The 18,471-nt window shown below is 42.6% G+C and overlaps 1 protein-coding gene across 18 annotated transcripts in view; it reads left to right on the top strand.

Moving 5' to 3' along the window:
- The first annotated feature begins 385 nt into the window (after positions 1–385).
- The window catches only part of BCLAF3 (BCLAF1 and THRAP3 family member 3), a 72,123-nt gene continuing 54,037 nt past the window's right edge, over positions 386–18,471 (top strand). For 9 of the 18 annotated variants that reach the window (XM_077989632.1, XM_077989635.1, XM_077989628.1 and 6 more), the window contains exon 1: positions 386–501. The gene's annotated coding sequence lies outside the window, so the exon portion shown is untranslated. Of the gene's footprint in view, positions 502–3,269; positions 3,454–12,176; positions 12,244–18,471 lie in introns of those variants that run through there. The other 9 variants (XM_077989633.1, XM_028842521.2, XM_015127050.3 and 6 more) reach the window with 3 other exon arrangements.

Here is an 18,471-nt window from a genome sequence, read left to right as displayed (position 1 = left end):
CGGGATCAAGTTCTGTCCGTGACTGAGGGGTGACCTCCAATCCCTGGGCCTTAACCCCCAGGATCCCTGGACCTGGAACGCCCATTAAGTCCCCTCCTTTCCGGCAGGAGGGCGGCAGAGGGCGCAGGCGCTCTAGCCGGACCCGGCAGGCGGGTGGCAGAGGGCGCAGGCGCCCTGGACAGAGCGGCAGCGGTGGGAACGGCCGGCAGGGGGCGCAGCGCTCTGGCCCGAGAAGCCCGGGCGGGGCACCCTCGCCGGGAGAGTAGAGGATAGGGGTCGGCTGGAGAACGGGCTCAGCGCGAGGCCGCGAATAGTGGGCGGGGCCAGGGCGGGGGCGGGGCGAGGCGGTTCCGGAAGGAAGTGGTTCCGGGTCCCACGACCCGGCAGAGGCGGTTGGGGTGCCGCTGCTGTGGGAGGCGGCGGCAGAGTGAGGGGCGAGGCCCGAGGGGCCGGCGGCGGCGGCGGCGGCGGCGGCGGCAGCGGCGGGGACTTCCCGGCCGGGTGAGCGGCTCTGGGGGGGGCGGGGCGACGAGGCCTGGGCCCGCAGGGAGGGCGTGTCCGCCACCCAGGAGGGGCGGTTCTCGGGGTGGCGGATGGGGCAGCGGGGAGGATGCGGCGGTCCGACTCGGGTTCCCTGGGGACAACTCCTCTGCGCCCCGTAGGTCCCTCGGTCAGCGCCTTCCCTCGGGCGAGGCGACCCGTCTCCGGTTTCCAGGGGACAGCTGCCCGGCGCCCCTGAGGTCCCTCGACAGGCGCGGCGACCCGGGCACCTGCTGCCGCGACCCTGATCCTCTGCCGTCGTCGGGCAGGTTGCGGTCCCCGCGGTTCCCTGCATCTGTCAAAAGGGCGGGGGCCGGGGAGGCGGTGTCCGGGGACGGTGCCCTTGTTCTCGAGGCGGCCCTGGACGCGTCGCCTGCGGGGCCTGAGCCGAGGACCCCCCCGCACCCCGCTTTGTCCTGGTGAGGCGCTCCTGCAGCGCAGCGGCATCTTCCTCTGTCAACGTCGAGAATGAGTAGTGAAGGCTGCTCATTATCCTGCATTGTAAAGTAAAACTTGTCGTTTTTGAAACGTCTACTGAAAATTGGCGCATCTCCTGTGCTTCTCTAGGTTGTATTGGGAAACTGGGCCAGTCACTGTCAGGACTGTCCTGTTGGTAGGTCTCGAGGGAAAGAAATGGGAGAGAAACCTACCCCGTAAATATTTTCCTACCCGGGTGCTTTTCGAACTGCCTGTTAGGTGATTGCCTTTTTTTTTTTTCCTGGAACAAATTACAAACTGTAGGTAGAAATCAGGAAGGCCGCTTTAGGCTCCTGGCCAAGCAGTCTTTTTAGCATTTTTCTGAATGTGAACAGGTCGGAACGACAGACAAGAATTTGAAAAGAAAAGGTTTTGCTGTGGATTCATAACGAGGGCTTTATTTTTCGTTGGTATTTTAATGGTAATGGTATAGCAATGTTTTATTTTTAATGTTGTTTTAAATGGCTACTAAAATTTTATTTTGAAATCACAGCTGTTTCAGTCACCCCCAAGAAACCTTTAAAACGTCTTATTAAAAACATTTTAATATATAGGAACCTTTAGCCATTTATACACATTTCTAAGATAGGAATCACAATGAAGGTACATTGTTTCACTATTCCAAATTCCAAATAACCGTGGTGAATATGGTTTCACCGTTCCAAGTAACCATTGTGAGTGTGGTTATACACCTCCAGTCTTTTTCTATGCAGAGCTTAAGACATGGGTTTTTCTAAAGTGAATTCTCTTTTGTAATTATCTTTTTCTGACTAAGATAGCATGGCATTACATGGCTGTAATATTGTAATTTATTTCATTGGTCATTCTCAGTTCTTCTCTATTAAAATACATTGTTGGGTAAATGTAAAGTCTGCATATCTATGATTACTTTTGAGTCTCACTCTGTCGCCTAGGCTGGAGTGCAGTGGCGCGATCTCAGCTCACTGCAACCTCCACCTCCCAGGTTCAAGCGATTCCCCTGTCTCAGCCTCCTGAGTAGCTGGGACTACAGGCATGTGCCACCATGCCCGGCTAATTTTTGTATGTTTAGTAGAGACGGGGTTTCACCATATTTGCCAGGCTGGTCTCGAACTCCTGACCTCCGGCGATCTGCCTGCCTCGGCCTCCCAAAGTGCTGGGATTACAGGTGTGAGCCACCGCACCTGGCCCATGATTACTTTCTAAGTGTACATTCCTAGATGATAGAATTGTTGGGCAGAGTATGCACATAAGGGTTTTTTTTTTTTTCCAATGTGAATTGCTCAAGTTCCCTCTGGAAAGGATATGCTGTTTTACACTCCTACCAACAATCTGTGAGTGTCCTTACCCACACCCTAGCAAAAGGCAACATTTAAAGGGATTTCTGTAGGAATACTTTTGAGCCATACTTGTACTCTTCAACCAAGTACAAGTACCCCTCTCTAGTCATCACTTTTTTCTTATTTGTTGATAGCACTTCAGCTTCTCATCTTTTATTGCACCTTTACTATTTTGGTAAAGAAAGGTTATCTAGGTGAAGCAAAGGCTTAATAGAGCAAACAAGAGATTTAAAGTTAGGATGCCCTTGAAATCCAGTATATCTGATTATCTTGAACAAGTCACTGAACTTTTCTAAGGTACTCTTCCCGCAACGATGCACTAGGGGTTATAATACATTTGCCTTACCTTTCTTAAGGCTAGTTTTAAGGGTCAAATGAGACATTTCTGGAAAGTACATTTAGACAAACTTTGTCTTGTTGGTATTTTAAAAAATTATTTTTAATTTTTAATTTTTAAATAGAGACAGTGTCTCACTATGTTGCCTAGGCTGGTCTCAAACTCCTGAGCTCAAGCCATTCTCCTGCCTTGGCCTTGCAAAGTGCTGTGGTTACAGGCATGAGCCACTGCACCCAGCCATGTTATTACCATCTGGTAAGAATTTCAGAGCACAGAAGCATCTTGAGGTTCATACATTTTTTAAAGTAAATACCTTAATTCAAAAGGCTATTCTGTAATACCCTTTGCCCCTATACTCTTACACTCCTTAAATTTGAAGGTTTTTTTTGTTGTTGTTTTTCTTTTAACTGCTGCCCTAGATTATATTCAAAACTTTATCAGGGTTCTGAAATTAGGTGAGTGAATGAATCTGCACAAATGTTGAAGGAGCAAATATTTAAAAGCACTATATAAAGCGGAGAGGGACAGGTATAATGCTAAATAAAACACAGTACTTGGGCTCATGATAAATAAAACATGGTCTTTGTGCCCTGCAGGCTACATTATCCGGGCAGCAGAGGGCATAAAAGCTGCTTTCCAAATTTAGATGGCAATTTTAGATGTGATGCCTGATGTCAACTATTCTCAAGTATGCTAAAGCCCAATTCTGCTGACCAAGCACCTGAGCAAGTGACCGGCCAGTCTCCACAGGGTCATCTTTCTGACGGTAGGAGTTGCAAGGTGAGGAAGTGTTAGTATTATAGTGCAAGAACCTGCGTTCCACTTTCAGGTCCTCCACCTGGAGCAGATCAGTTAACTTTTTTGAGGCTGGCTTTATTCACTCATGAAATGCAGGTAATTCCAGCTTCCTCATGTGTTTGTTGTGAGGATTACATGACATAGTACGTGTGCAACACTTAGTAAACCAGGAACTGCTGGCACTCATGTCATCATTCTTACTCACTAGAGACTTCACTTCCCCAGGAAAAGAACTAGGTCTCTTCTAACTTTGTATTTCTACCCCCTAGCAGTCACTGGTACTTAGTCGTGTTTGATAAAGTAACATAGAATGTGACCACTGATAAAAATTCAGTTTGAGTGCGGGGTGCAGTGACTCATGCCTGTAATCCCAGCACTTTGGGATGCCAAGGCGGGCGGATCACCTGAGGTCAGGAGTTTGAAACCAGCCTGGCCAACATGGTGAAACCCTGTCTCTGCTAAAAATACAAAAAGTAGCCGGACGTGGTGGCACATGCCTGTAATCCCAGCTACTCGGGAGGCTGAGGCATGAGAATTACTTGAACCCAGGAGGCGGAGGTTGCAGTGAGTTGAGATCTTGCCCCTGCACTCCAGCCTGGGTTACAGAGCAAGACTTTGTCTCTAAATAAAGAAATAAATTCAGTTTGGACCAATGAAGAAGGTAATATGTAAATATGGAATATTGGGAAAAATTTACCACATTATTTGGAGTTAATATTAAGGAATCAAAGGAAACATTGAACTAATTGGACTTGGACTCGTCTCTGCTATGACTGTCATTCTACTTTACATCCCTAATGCCAGGCAAATAGTCTCTCCTTACTAAGAATAAATGTACTGGCTGGGCATGGTGGTTCATACTTATACTTCCAGCATTTTGGGAGGCTGAACTGGGAGGATCACCTGAGGCCGGGAGTTTGAGACCAGCCCTGGCAACATAGCAAGACCCTGTCTCTACAAAAAAATGTTTTAAAAATTAGCTGGGTATGGGGTATGCATAAGTGAGAGGATCACTTGAGCCCAGGAGTTCAAGGCTGCAGTGAGCTATGATTGCACTACTGCACACCAGCCTGGGTTACGGAGCGAGACCTGGACTCAAGAAAAAGAAAAAAAAAGAAACTGACTCAAGTTTCTCCCATTTTAAAACCTCATTCCTAGACCTCTAATCACCCTGCTGCTACCTAGTTTCTCTCCTCCCCTTCCCTTCCCAGCTGGACTGTTTGAAAGAGTTGTTAATAATTGGCTTTCTCAGTTTCCTGACCTTCCACTCAGCCCTCAAGACATATGTCAACAATTTTCATTATTTTATTTGATCTCTCTGCAGTATTTACCATGAAAGTCCCCCTTTTGGAAACGTCCTTCTTTTGTTTCTGAGATTCTGTATTCCAAGGTTCCCTTCTTCTTCCCGGGAAGTTCCTTCTCAGCTTCTCCTTTGCTGGTTCATCTTCCTCCAAAGGTTGATTTTCCTGCAGGCTTGATCCTTCTGTGCTGTCTCTGGAATAATTTATAGAGCATTGAGGCTATCTCGTGTTTGAAGATTTGGTAGAATTCCCTGTGAAACCATCTGGGCCTGACGCTTTTTCATGTGATATTTCCTTTATAACTTTTTCAATTTTTTTTTCTGTGGAAATTGGTCTATTTAAACTTTCTAACTCTAATGGATAAAATTTTAGTGATCTGTGCTTTTCTAGCAAATTATCCCTTTCATCTGGGTTTTCAAATTTATTTGGTAGAGGTCTACAAAGACATCCTTTATTATTTTTAAATTTTTTCGTCTTATTTCCTCCATGCCCTTTCTCATTTTGTGTTTTTGTGCTTTTTCCCTTTTTTCCTTAAGTTATCTAATGGTTTATCTATTTTATTTTGTTATTTTTTTCAAAAATACAGAATTTTGAATTAGTAATTACATCTATTTTTCTATTTTTTCCCTCATTCTTTTCTTCTACTTTCATCTTTTTTTGTTTGTTTTTTCCTGACACAGGGTCTCACTCTGTCACTCAGGCTGACGTGCAGTTAGTGGCATTGTCTCAGCTCACTGTAGCCTCTACCTCCTGGGCTAAAGCAATCCTCCCACCTCAGCCTCCCAAGTAGCTGGGACTACAGTGGTACACCACCACGCTTGGCTAATTTTGATTTTTTTTTTTTTTTTGTAGAGACAAGGTCTCCCTCTGTTGCCCAGGCTGGCCTTGAACTCCTGGCCTCAAATAATCCTCCTGCCTCGGTCTCCCAAAGTGCTGGCATTACAGGCATGAGCCACTGTGCGTGGGCTACTTTCATCTTTATTATTTCCTTCCATGTCCTTTCTTTTGGTTTATTTTGTTATTTTTTAAGTTTATTTATTTATATATTTTTTGAGGCAGGGTCTCACTCTGTCACCCTGGCTGGGGTGCAGTGGTCGATCATAGCTCACTGTAGTCTTGGATTCCTGGGCTTTAGCAATCCCCCTGCCTCAGCCTCCCGAGAAGCTAGGACTACAGGCATGTGCTACCATGCCTAACTATTTTTTTTTAATTATTTTTTTGTAGAGACAGGGTCTTATTATGTTTCCCAGGCTAGTCTCAAACTCTTGGCATCAAGAGATCCTCCCACCTTAGCCTCCCAAAGCGGTGGGATTACAGGTGTAAGCCCACTGTGCCAAGCCTATTTTTAAGTGTTTTTTGACCTTGGAATAAAATTTATTTTTATTCTTTCATTTTTACTGATAAGTGTGTTTAGTGCAATGAATTTTCCTCTGATTACTGCTTTAAATGCATGCTATAAAATTGGATTTGTAGGCTGGTTCGAGTGCAGTGGTATTTACAACTAATTGATGACAACCAGTTACAGATTTCTTTGTTCCTTCTTCATTCCCGCTACTTCACTTGACTAGCCTTAAAAAAAATAAAGAAGTAAATAAAATAAAAAAGATTCTGATATGTAGTGTTTTCAGTGTCATTATTTCTTTAAAAATGTATAATTTTGGCTGGGCTCACGCCTGTAATCCCAGCACCTTGGGAGGCCAATGTGGGCAGATCACCTGAGGTCGGGAGTTTAAGACCAGCCTGACCAACATGGAGAAACCCTGTCTCTACTAAAAAAATACAAAATTAGCTGGGCATGTTGGCTCATGCCTATAATCCCAGCTACTTAGGAGGCTGAGGCAGGAGAATCACTTGAACCTGGGAGGCGGAGGTTGCAGTGAGCTGGGATTGTGCCATTGTACTCCAGCCTGGGCAACAAGAGTGAAACTCTGTCTCAAAAAAAAAAAAAAAAAGTATAATTTTAGTTCTAGAATACCCAGGAGTTGCTTAATAGTAGGCTATTAAATTTCTAGATGGACAAGCCTTTCTGTTTTTTAAATTTTTGTTCATAAATTCTAGTTTTATTGCATTATAATCAGACATATTGTTTGTGATATTTCCACTTTATTGAAGGGGAAATATTTTTTCTTCGTGACCTAATATATGATTATTTTGATGAATGTGGTGTGAGCAGTTGAGAAGAAACTGTATTCATTAGTATCAGAGTGTAGAGTTTGATAAACAACCCTAAGAGTTACTCTATTGAGTATGTTGTTTAGATCTTAGGTCTCCTTATTTTTGGTTCACCTAATCTGTCTTGTACAAAGAATGGTGTATTATAGTCTCCTATTATTAGTGTGTTTCCAGTGTCTTCTCGCATCTCTTATAGTTTTTGTCTCATGAAGGTGATTGCTGTATTATGTTTATATAAATACATATATTTATATGTTATATCTTCATTGTGGGGTAAGGCTTTTAGGATTAAAAAATATCTTTTTGTGTCACAGCTAATGCTTTAGGACATGGATTCTGCTTTGCCTGAGACCAGGATTGCCATCCCCAGTCTTTTTTTTTTTTTTTTTTGTGATGGAGTCTCACACCGTTGCCCAGGCTGGAGTACAGTGGGGCGATCTTGGCTCACTGCAACTTCTGCCTCCCGGGTTCAAGTGATTCTCCTGCCTCAGCCTATCGAGTAGCTGGGACTACAGACACCCACTACTATGCCTGGCTAATTTTGCTTTTTTTTTTTTTTTTCGTATTTTTAGTAGAGACTGGGTCTCACCGTGCTAGCCAGGATGGTCTCGATTTCCTGACTCCGCTATACACCCGCCTCGGCCTCCCAAAGTGCTGGGATTACAAGCATGAGCCACCTTGCCTGGCGACCTACTCTCTTTTTATTTCCATTTGCCTCATGTACTTTTTCCAGCCATTTATTTATTTACTTATTTATTTAGAGACCGGGTCTCACTCTGTCGCCCAGGCTGGAGTGCAGTGGCGTGATCTTGGCTTACTTAAGCTCCGCCTCCTGGATTCAAGTGATTCTCCTGCCTCAGCCTCCCGAGTAGCTGGGACTGTAGGTGCGTGCCGCCGTGTCCAGCTACATTTTTTAATATTTTTAGTGGAGACAGGGTTTTGCCATGTTTGCCAGGCTGGTCTTCTGACCTCAAGTGATCCACCCACCTTGACCTCCCAAAGTGCTGGGATTACAGGCATGAGCCACCATGCCCAGCTAATTTTTTTGTATTTTTAGTAGAGACGGGGTTTTGCCTTGTTGGCCAAGCTGGTCTTGAACTCCTGACTTCCGGTGATCCGCCCGCCTGCCTTGGCCTCCCAAAGTGCTGGGGCTATAGGCGTGAGCCACCATGCCTGGCCTAACCTTTTATTTTTAACCGTTCAGAATCACTTTGAGGCTGGGTGTTGTGGCTCACGCCTGTAATCCCAACACTTCAGGAGGCCAAGGCAGGCGGATCACCTGAGGTCAGGAGTTCGAGATCAGCTTGGCCAACATGGCGAAACCCTGTCTCCACCAAAAATACAAAAAAATTTAGCTGGGCATGGTGGTGCACACCTGTAGAACCAGTTCAAGCACGGGAATTGCTTGAACTCGGAGGTGGAGGTTGCAGTGAGCAGAGATCGTGCTGCTGCAGGGCAACAGAGAGAGCCTCTGTCTCAAAAAAGAAAAAAAAAAGGGAATCACCTTGGTTTAGATGTGTCTTTTGTGTTGTAAAAGTCGTTGAGGTTTCTTTTGTTAGTCAAATTGAAAATTTTTATTGTAATAGGTGGATTAAACCCGCCCACATTTATTGTTAGGACTGAAAAATTTGACCTCAAATCCATCATAATATTTTATAATTATGTGTATTTGTTATCTTTGCCATTTCTCTATGAGAAGTAGATATTTTGCTCTTTTATTACAAAACTTAGGGTGTGTGTGGGGGGGTTATTTAGGAAGGTTTGCATTTTTGTTCTAATCATTTACCTTTGTACTTACACCTTTTAAAATGCCCTCACTCCTTTGTTTGCTTATTTATCTGTGCATGTGTGCATGCGTGTATGTGTGCATGCGTGCGTGTGTGTGTGAAATTGCATCTATGTGATCAAAGTAAGATAATGATAGGCAACTGTGGAATTCTGTATCTACTTCGTGCTCCTCCTTACTGAAGAACTGGCAATAACAGATAACAGCTACCCACCGTGGCCAGAATAATAATCCATGATGGTCTCTTCAGGTCTACCTTCCCCTTCTCACTATTCTACTGATTGTGCTCTTTTTCTGTGGGCTCTGACTTGGTGCGTTTCTGTGATGGGAGTGTGGCTTTTTGTTTGTTTGTCTGTTTGTTTGTTGTTGTTGGAGAGAGGAGGTTTCACTGTGTTGCCCAGGCTGGTCTCTAACTTCTGGGCTCAAGCGATCTGCCTGCCAAAGTGTTAGGATTACAGGCATGAGCCACCACGCCCAGCCTGAGGCTTCTTTGTTGCAAAGGCTTTCCTGGGGAATTTTTATTCTTTGCATTTGTAAATGCTGAATTCACATTTAGTGTGGAATCTCTGTCAGTTGATTTTTTTTTTCTGTAACAGCTTTGTTGAGATAGAATTAACATAACACAATTTACCCATTTAAAGTGTACAATTCAGTGTTTTTCAGTATATTCGTAGAGTGTGCAACCATCACCACAGTCTAATTTTAGAACATTGTCTTCATCCCAAAAAGAAACTCTGTGCCCATTAGCCATCATTTCTCATCCCCCCAACCCCTTCTTCCACCCAGGCAACCACTAGTCTACTTTTTGTTTCTATGGATTTGCTTATTCTGGACATTTCATATAAAGGGAATCATATAATAGTGGTCTTTTGTGACTGGCTTCTTTCACTTAGCATAATGTTTTCCAGGTTTGTCTATGTTGTAGCATGTATTGGTACTTAATTCCCTTTTATGGTCAAATGATACATATTCCATTGTATGGGTATATTAATACTACATTATATTCATTCATTCATCTTGCACATTTGGGTTGTTTCCACCTTTTGGCTATTATGAAAAATGTTCCTATGGATATTTGTGTACAAGTTTTGTGTAGACATGTTTTCATTTCTCCTGGGTACCTATCTAGGAGTGGAATAGTTGAGTCATATAGTAACTCTATGTTTAACTTGTGGGGGAACTGCCAAACTTTTCCAAGTGGCTTCTCTATTTTACATTTCTACCAGGAATGTATGAGGGTTCCAATATTTCTACATCCCTGAAACACTTGTTATTTTGATGGTGCCCAGTTTTATCTATTTTTTCTTTTGTTGCTTTGTTTTTTGTTTTGTTTTGATTTTTTTTGTAGCAGCAATTGGAAATAATGTTGCTTTGTTTTTGATGTCCTAACTTAAAAATCATTTCCTGATCCAAGACCACACAGATTATTTTTATGTTTTTTTCTAAGTTTTGTAGATTTAGCACTTACATTTAGGTCCTTAATCCATTTTGAGTTAATTTTTGTATATGGTGTGAGGTAGGGCCAAGCTTTAACCTTTTGCTTGTGGATATCCAGTTGTCTTAGCACCCTGTGTTGATTTGTTTAACCTCTTAATATCTGGTGTATCTGTTTTTTTTCCTGCCAGTATCCCTTAAACTCACCTATAGTGTACATAGCAGTGGAACTGCTTCTACCATTCTCTCTTGCTTTCTCTTCTTCTCCCATTTTCTAGTTGTAGTTTCTTTTTTTAACTCTGTCACAATGTGTAGCAATTTTTTTTTTTTTTTTTTTTTGAGATGGAGTCTTACTGTCACCCAGGCTGGAGTGCAGTGGTGCAGTCTTGGCTCACTGCAACTTCTGCCTCCCAGGTTCAAGTGATTCTTCTGCCTCAGCCTCCCGAGTAGCTGGGACTACAGGTGTGCAACACCACGCCTTCTAATTTTTTGTATTTTTAGTAGAGATGGGGTTTCACCATGTTGGCCAGGCTGGTCTCCAACTCCTGATCTCAGGTGATCTGCCCACCTCAGCCTCCCAAAGTGCTGGGATTACAAGTGTGAGCCACTGTGCCTGGCCATTGTGTAGCAATTTTACACTCATCTTCCACCTTCATCCTTATCTTTCTTTTAGTGTCTTATATGTACATTTACACATTTTTAAATGCTCACCATCAGTCCTTTTGCTGACATTTCCCCCATTTAATTGAATAAAGCTTATCCTCCAGTATATTCCTCAGGAAGGGTTAGTGAGTGCAGAATTCCCTATACCCTTGTAAGTTGAAAACTGTTTTTCTTGTTGCCTTAATGTTTAAGGAACATCTTAACTGATGTAAAATCCTTGGCTCACATTACTTTCATTGAGTTTTATTTTTTAGTGCTGCTCTGTTTCTCACCTTGCCTTGTATTTTGTTTTTGAAAAATCTCATAATCTGATACTGATCCAGTTCTTTTGAACTTGTAAGTTATTTATTCCTTTTGCCTGGAAGTCTTGAGAATTTTATCTTTATGTTTGAAATCAAATAGTTTTGACTAGGCTGTATTTCAGACTTATTTGTTCTAGATTAATTTTCCTAGGTACCTGGTGAGCCCTTAAATGTGTAGATTCAGGTATTTTAGGTATTTTTAAATTTCTGGAATGTTTTCTTGCATTCTGAGCGAATTATAGTTTTAAATACTAGTTCAGTTCTATTGTTTGGTTTTTCTTCTTCAGGGACTGCAATTACATGAATAAATATTAGTTTTTTTCTATACGTATTTGCTATTTTTACTACTTTCTCTCTGACCCTTTCTTTCCTTCTCCCCACTCCTCTTTCTCTCTCTCTCTCTCTCTCTCTCTCTCTCGCCCTCTCTTCCTCTCCCTCAATGTCATTTTTTATTTTCTCGGTTGTTTTCATGCCTGTCTTCAATGTTCCTTATTAAGTTTTTTTTTTTTTTTTTTTTTTTTGAGACGGAGTCTTGCTCTGTCGCCCAGGCTGGAGTGCAGTGGCCGGATCTCAGCTCACTGCAAGCTCCGCCTCCCGGGTTTACGCCATTCTCCTGCCTCAGCCTCCCGAGTAGCTGGGACTACAGGCGCCCGCCACCTCGCCCGGCTAGTTTTTTTGTATTTTTAGTAGAGACGGGGTTTCACCATGTTAGCCAGGATGGTCTCGATCTCCTGACCTTGTGATCCGCCTGTCTCGGCCTCCCAAAGTGCTGGGATTACAGGCTTGAGCCACCGCGCCCGGCCCCTTATTAAGTTTTAATTTGAGTTTATTCTCCCTTGGGCATATTGTAATTTATTCCTCATTTTTTGGGATAGTTGAGTCTTTTTCTCCCATTTTTTTTCTTGAGTCCCAGCTTTTATTCTTTCATTTTTCCATTTTTTGTTTGTTTTTCATTTATTTTTTTCTTAGTTTGTGAATTTCTGATTCAAGGTAGGTTTTTTAATATCCTCCAATGCTTTTGAATATATTTAATTCTATTTGTAATACAGGCATACCTCAGAGATACTGCGGGTTTGGTTCCAGACCACCACAATAAAGCGAATATTGTAATAAAGTGAGTCACACAATTTTTTGTTTCCTGGTGCACATAAAAGTTATGTTTATGCTATACTGTAGTTTGTTAAATGTGCAATAGCATTATGTCTAAAACAATACGCACCTTAATTTAAAAATACATTATTGCTAAAAATAAAATTGCTGATGGTCCTCTAAGCCTTCAGTGGTGCATCATCTTTCTGCTGATGAAGGGTCTTGCCTTAGTGTTATGGGCTCATGACCGATCAGGGGTTGGTTGTTGAAGGTTGGGGTAGCTAGGGCAATTTTTGGAGGGGGAGCAGAGTCTTGCTGTGTCACCCAAGCTGGAGTGCAGTGGCACAATTGTGGCTCACTGGAACCTCCATCTCCTGGAGGTTCAAGTGATTCTCCTGCCTCAGCCTTCCAAGTAGCTGGGACTACGGGTGTGTGCCACCACGCTCAGCTAATTTTTATATTTTTAGTAGAGATGGGTTTTCACCATGTTAGCCAGGCTGGTCTCAAACTCCTGGCCACAACTGAATTGCCCGCGTTGGCCTCCCAAAGGGCTGGGATTACAGGCATGAGCTACCACGCCCAGCCTAGGGCAATTTCTTAAAATAAGACAACAATAAGGTTTGTTGCATCAATCAACTCTTCCTTTTACAAAAGATTTCTCTGGCTGGATGCTTTGGCTCACCCCTATAATCCCAGCACTTTGGGAGGCTAAGGCAGGAGTATCTCTTGAGGCCAGGAGATCAAGACCAGCCTGGGCAACAAAGTGAAACCGCATCTCTGAAAAAAATAAGACAAAAAAATTAAATAAGAGATTTCTCTGTAGCATAGATGCTGTTTGATAGCATTTTACTCACAGTAGAACTTCCATCAAAATTAAAGTAAACCGGTCAAATCCTGCTACTGCTTTATCAACTAAACATATGTAATATTCTAAATCCTTTTTTGTAATTTCAACAGTGTTCATAGCATCTTCACCAGGAGGAGATTCCAATCAAGAAACCACTTTCTTTGCTTATCTATAAGAAGCAACTCTGCATACATCCAAGTTTGATCATGAGACTGCAGCAATTTAGTCACATCTTCAGGCTTTACTTTCTATTCTAGCTCTCTTGGTGTTTCTACCACATCTGCATTGACTTCCTCCACTGAAGTCTTGAACCCCTCAAAATCATCCATGAGAGCTGGAATCAACTTCTTCCAAACCCCTGTTAATATTGATATTTTGACTTCCTCCCATGAGTCATGAATGTTCTTAATGGCATCTAGAATGGTGAATCCTTTCCAGAAGGTTTTAAATTGACTTTCCCCAGATCCATCAGAGGAATCACTATCGATGGCAGCTATAGTCTTACAAAACATATTTCTTAAATAACAAGACTTGAAAGTCAAAATTACTCCTTGATCTATGGGCTACAGAATGAATGCTGTGTTAGCAGGCACAAAAACAGCATTAATCTCCTTGTATATCTCCATCAGAGCTCTTGGTGACCAGGTGCATTGTTAATGAGCAGTAATATTTTGAAAGGAATCTTTTTTTTTTTTTTTTTTTCCTGAGCAGTAGGTCTCAACAGTGGACTTAAAATATTCAGTAAACCATGCTCTAAACAGAGGTTCTGTCACTCAGGCTTTGTTGTCCCATTTATGGAGCACAGGCAGAGTTAGTGTAATTCTTAAGGGCCCCAGGATTTTTAGAATGGTTAGTGAACATTGGCTTCAACTGGAAGTCACAGCTGCATTAGCCCATAACAAGAGAGTCAGCCTGTCCTTTAAAGCTTTGAGGCCAGGCATTTACCTCTCTAACTGTGAAAGTCCCATCTTCTTTCAAGAGAAGGCTGTTTTATCTACACTGAAAACCTATTGTTTAACGTAACCACCTTTGTCAATGATCTTCTGGATAACTTGCTGCAGCTTCTCCATCAGCACTTGCTGCCTCACTTTGCCCTTTTATGTTATGGCGATAGCTTCTTTCCTTAAACCTCACAAGCTAACCTCTGCTGATTTCCAACTTTGCTTCTGCAGCTTCCTTACCTCTCTCAGCCTTCACAGAATTGAATGGAGTTAGAGTCTTGCTCTGGATTGGGCTTTGGCTTAAGGGAACGTTGTGGCTGGTTTGAGCTTCTATCCGTACCACTCAAACTTTCTCCGTATCAGCAATAAGGCTGTTTCACTTTCTTATACATGTATTCACTTAAGTAACACATTTAATTTCCTTCAAGAACTTTTGCTTTGCATCCACAACTTGGCTGTTTGGCCCAAGAAGCCTAGTTTTTGGCCTCTCCCAGTTTTTGATGAGCCTTCCTCACTAAGCTTAATCATTTGTAGCTTTTGATTTAACTTGAGATGTGTGACTCTTCCTTTCACTTGAACATTTAGAGGCCATTGTAGGATTATTAATTGACCTCATTTCAATATTAGTGTGTCTCAGGAAGTAGGGAGGCCTGAGGAAAGGGAGAGAGAAGGAAGAATGTCCCATCAGAACACACACTACATTTATTGATTATATTCACCATCTTATAAGGGCATGGTTCATGGTGCCCCCAATTATAATAGTAATATCAAAGATCACAGATCACCGTAACAGATATAATAGTAAGGAAGAAGTTTAAAATATTTTGATAATTCCCAAAATGTGACATGACATAGAGACAAGAAGTAAACATGTGAGGTTGGAAAAATGGCACTGATAGACTTGCTCAATGCAGGGTTGCCACAAACCCTGCATTGTAAAAAACCCTGCATTTGTAAAAATGCAGTATCTGTGAAGCGCAGTAAGGCAGAGCACAACAAAATGAGGTGTACCTCTACAGACTTACTGTTTCCTTTTGCTTCATGGTTTTTTGGGGAGAAAATGTTCTCAGGTGGGAAATTCTGTTTTCTGGCCGGGCACAGTGGCTTTTGCCGGTAATCCCAGCACTTTGGGAGGCTGAGGCAGGTGGATCACCTGAGTTCAGGAGTTGGAGACCAGCCTGGCCAACATGGTGAAACCTTATCTCTACTAAAAATACAAAAATTAGTCAGGAATGGTGGCACGTGCCTGTAATCCCAGCTACTTGGGAGGCTGAGGCAGGAGAATCGCTGGAACCCAAGAGGCAGAGGTTGCAGTGAGCCGAGATCGCGCCACTGTACTCTAGCCTGGGTCACAGAGCAAGACTCCATCAGAAAGAAAGAGAGAGAGAGAGGAAGGAATTCTGTTTTCCCACTCTTGTCAACACATGGGTGCCATCAGACTTTTAAATTTTTGCAAATCTCATGAGTATGAAATAATATCTCATTATTTTCATGTTATTTCCTGGATTCTTAGTGGTGTGGAGTATCTTTTCATGTGTTTATTGGACATTTGTATTTCCTCTTTGTTGAAAACTGGAAGGATGGAGCTGCCATTTACTGAGATGGGACAGACTGTAAGAGGAGAAAATGTTGGAGGGAGATCAGGAGTTTGCTCAAGGACATGTTTACAGAATCCAGTGGGCTGTTGGATATGCAAGACTGGAGTGCATGGGATGGGTGTGAGCTGGAGATATAAATTTGAGGTTGTTAGTTTATAGAGGGTATTTAAAGGCATGAGACTGAATGAGAGTACAGACACAAGTCCAAAGACCAAAGTCACTATTTAGAGGAAGACAGGGTTCACTCTTAAGGGTCAGGGTGATGATGGGGAAGATGGGGAAAAATTGGCAAAAGAGACAAAAGGAATTGTTATAGAGGTAGGAGGAAAACCAAAAAAGTGTAGTATTCTGGAATCCAAGTGAAGAAAATGTTTCCAGGAGGAAGGTGTGTGAAATGCCCCTGGCAGCCATGTGTGGTGGTTCACACCTGTAATCCCAACGCTTTGAAAGGTCAAGGCAGGAGGATCTCTTGAGCCTAAGAGTTTGAGACCACCCTGGCAACATATTGAGACCCATCGCTACAAAAAATTTTAAAAATTAGCTGGGCATGGGCTGGGCGCAGTGGCTCAGGTCTGTAATCCCAGCACTTTGGGAGTCTGAGGCGGGCAGATCATTTAAGGCCAGAAGTTCAAGACCAGCCTGGCCAACATGGTGAAACCCTGTCTCTACTAAAAGTACAAAGATTAGCCAGGCGTGGTGGCGCACACCTGTAGTCCCATTTACTTGGGAGGCTGAGGCACAAGAATCGCTTGAACCCAGGAGGTGGAGGTTGCAGTGAGCTGAGATCGCAGCACTACTCTCCAGCCTGGGTGACAGAGTGAGACTCCATCTCAAAAAAAGAAAAGAAAAAAAAAAGAAAAAAGAACCATATTGTAAATATTTTAGACTTTGTGGGTCACATACAGTCTCTGTCCCCCCTCCTCCTCCCCCTCCTCCTCCTCCTCCCCTTTAAAATGTAAAAAGCATTCTCAGCTCAGGCTGTATGTTTAAACCTCCTCTCTAATCTATCAAGCAGCTGAACTAGTACTTGTCATTACCAGCTGATGCCCACTAAGCAATTGCAAACAAAGTTAACTTTTAAAAATAGCTTTATAATTTACTGGTTTAAAGTGTGCATTTCAGTGGTTTTTAGTATGCTTGCAGAGTCATGCAACCATCTCCATAATATCTGATCTAATTTTAGAATATTTTCCTCACCCCAAAGCTAATGTTTTTACAGCTTTGAGGTATAATTTATATGCAATAAAATTCACCATCTTTGAATGAATAGTTTGATTTTTTTTTTTTTTTTTTGAGGCGGAGTCTCGCTCTGTCACTCAGGCTGGAGTCCAGTGGTGCGATCTCAGCTCACTGCAACCTCCGCCCCCCAGGTTCAAGCGATTCTCCTGCCTCAACCTCCTGAGTAGCTGGGACTACAGGCGCGTGCCACCATGCCCCGCTACTTTTTGTATTTTTAGTAGAGACGGGTTTTCACCATTTTAGCCAGGATGATCTCCATCTCCTGACTTCGTGATCCGCCTGTCTCAGCCTCCCAAAGTGCTGGGATTACAGGCATGAATGAGCCACTGTGCCTGGCCCATTTGAATTTTAATAAAGCTAATTTTAATATTGGGCAAAGGAAAATGTTCTTAGTAATACTTCTTTTATCACATGCAATAAATCTCACTTGTAAATATTTTCTCCTAAGTGATCTCCACTTTAACTTTAAAACCAGTGGTTCTGTAGCTCCTGGACCAGCAGCACCGACATCACATGGGAACCTGCTAGAGTGGGGCCCACCCCAGGGGCAGGGCCCAGCAATCTGTATTTTAACCAGCCTTCCAGGTGATTCTAATGCACACTAAAGTTTGAGAACTACTCCAATGTATATTCCTGCATGGAATTGCTGGGCTGTGGGATATGGGCATGTTCGACTTTATTGGGTATTTCCAAACTACAGGTGACACTTGAACAACACGGGCTTGAACTGTGTGGGTCCACTCATATGTGGAGTTTTTCCCAAAGAAACGTGTATAGAAAATACGGCATTTGAGATATGCGAAAGCTGCCTGTGCAGAGGGACTTGGATATGCACGGATTTTGGCATATGTGGGGATTCTGGAAGCAATCCCCTGAGTATACCAAGGGGCAACGGTATTTTCAAACTGGTTATACTGTACCATGTACAGTTCACCTAGCAGTAACTGAGAGTTCCCATTTTCACACATCTTTGCCAACATTTTCGAATATGCAACTTAAAAAACATTTTTGGCCTATCTGATGAGTGATCATAGCCCTTTGGCATATCAAATGGCTATGATCTTAATTTGTGTTTTCCCAGTTGCTAATTAAGTTGAACATCTCATATGTTCATAGGTCATTTGAGTTTTGTGTTCTGTGATAATGGAGTCTTTTGCCTATTGAAATAAATACAATTATGTAAATAAATACAGTGTGTTGAAATAATTGCAAAATAAACCCAGAATTCCCAAGGAGAAAGAAGCCCAGAGGGAAAAAAAAGAAAGTCCAGGAAAGAGTCCTAGGGGATGTGATAGTTACACAGTCAGGAGAAATAGGGGTTTGTCAAGCTGACTGAGGGAAGGCCATACATGTGCTGGACCAGCACGGCCTGATCAGGGAAAGCGAGTAGTGTGGTGTAGGGGACTAGTAGGGTGTGTGGAGGAAAAGACATACGTAAGGCTGGGAAAAAGGTAGGAAGCAACTAGATGTATTTATCTTACATTCATTTAATCTTTTTTGTTGAGCATTTGGGTTATTAGTTTTTGTGGGCTTTTTTTCTTTACTATTATAAATAAAACTGATACAAACATCTTAGTATACACAGCTGATTTTTTTCTTTTGAATTATTTTTTAAAACAAGTTTAAAC

The sequence above is a fragment of the Macaca mulatta genome, chromosome X (assembly GCF_049350105.2).
Source record: "Macaca mulatta isolate MMU2019108-1 chromosome X, T2T-MMU8v2.0, whole genome shotgun sequence".
Taxonomy (NCBI): Eukaryota; Metazoa; Chordata; class Mammalia; order Primates; family Cercopithecidae; genus Macaca; species Macaca mulatta.
Note: the sequence above shows the minus strand (reverse complement) of the source record. Positions and strands in the feature narration are given on the sequence as shown.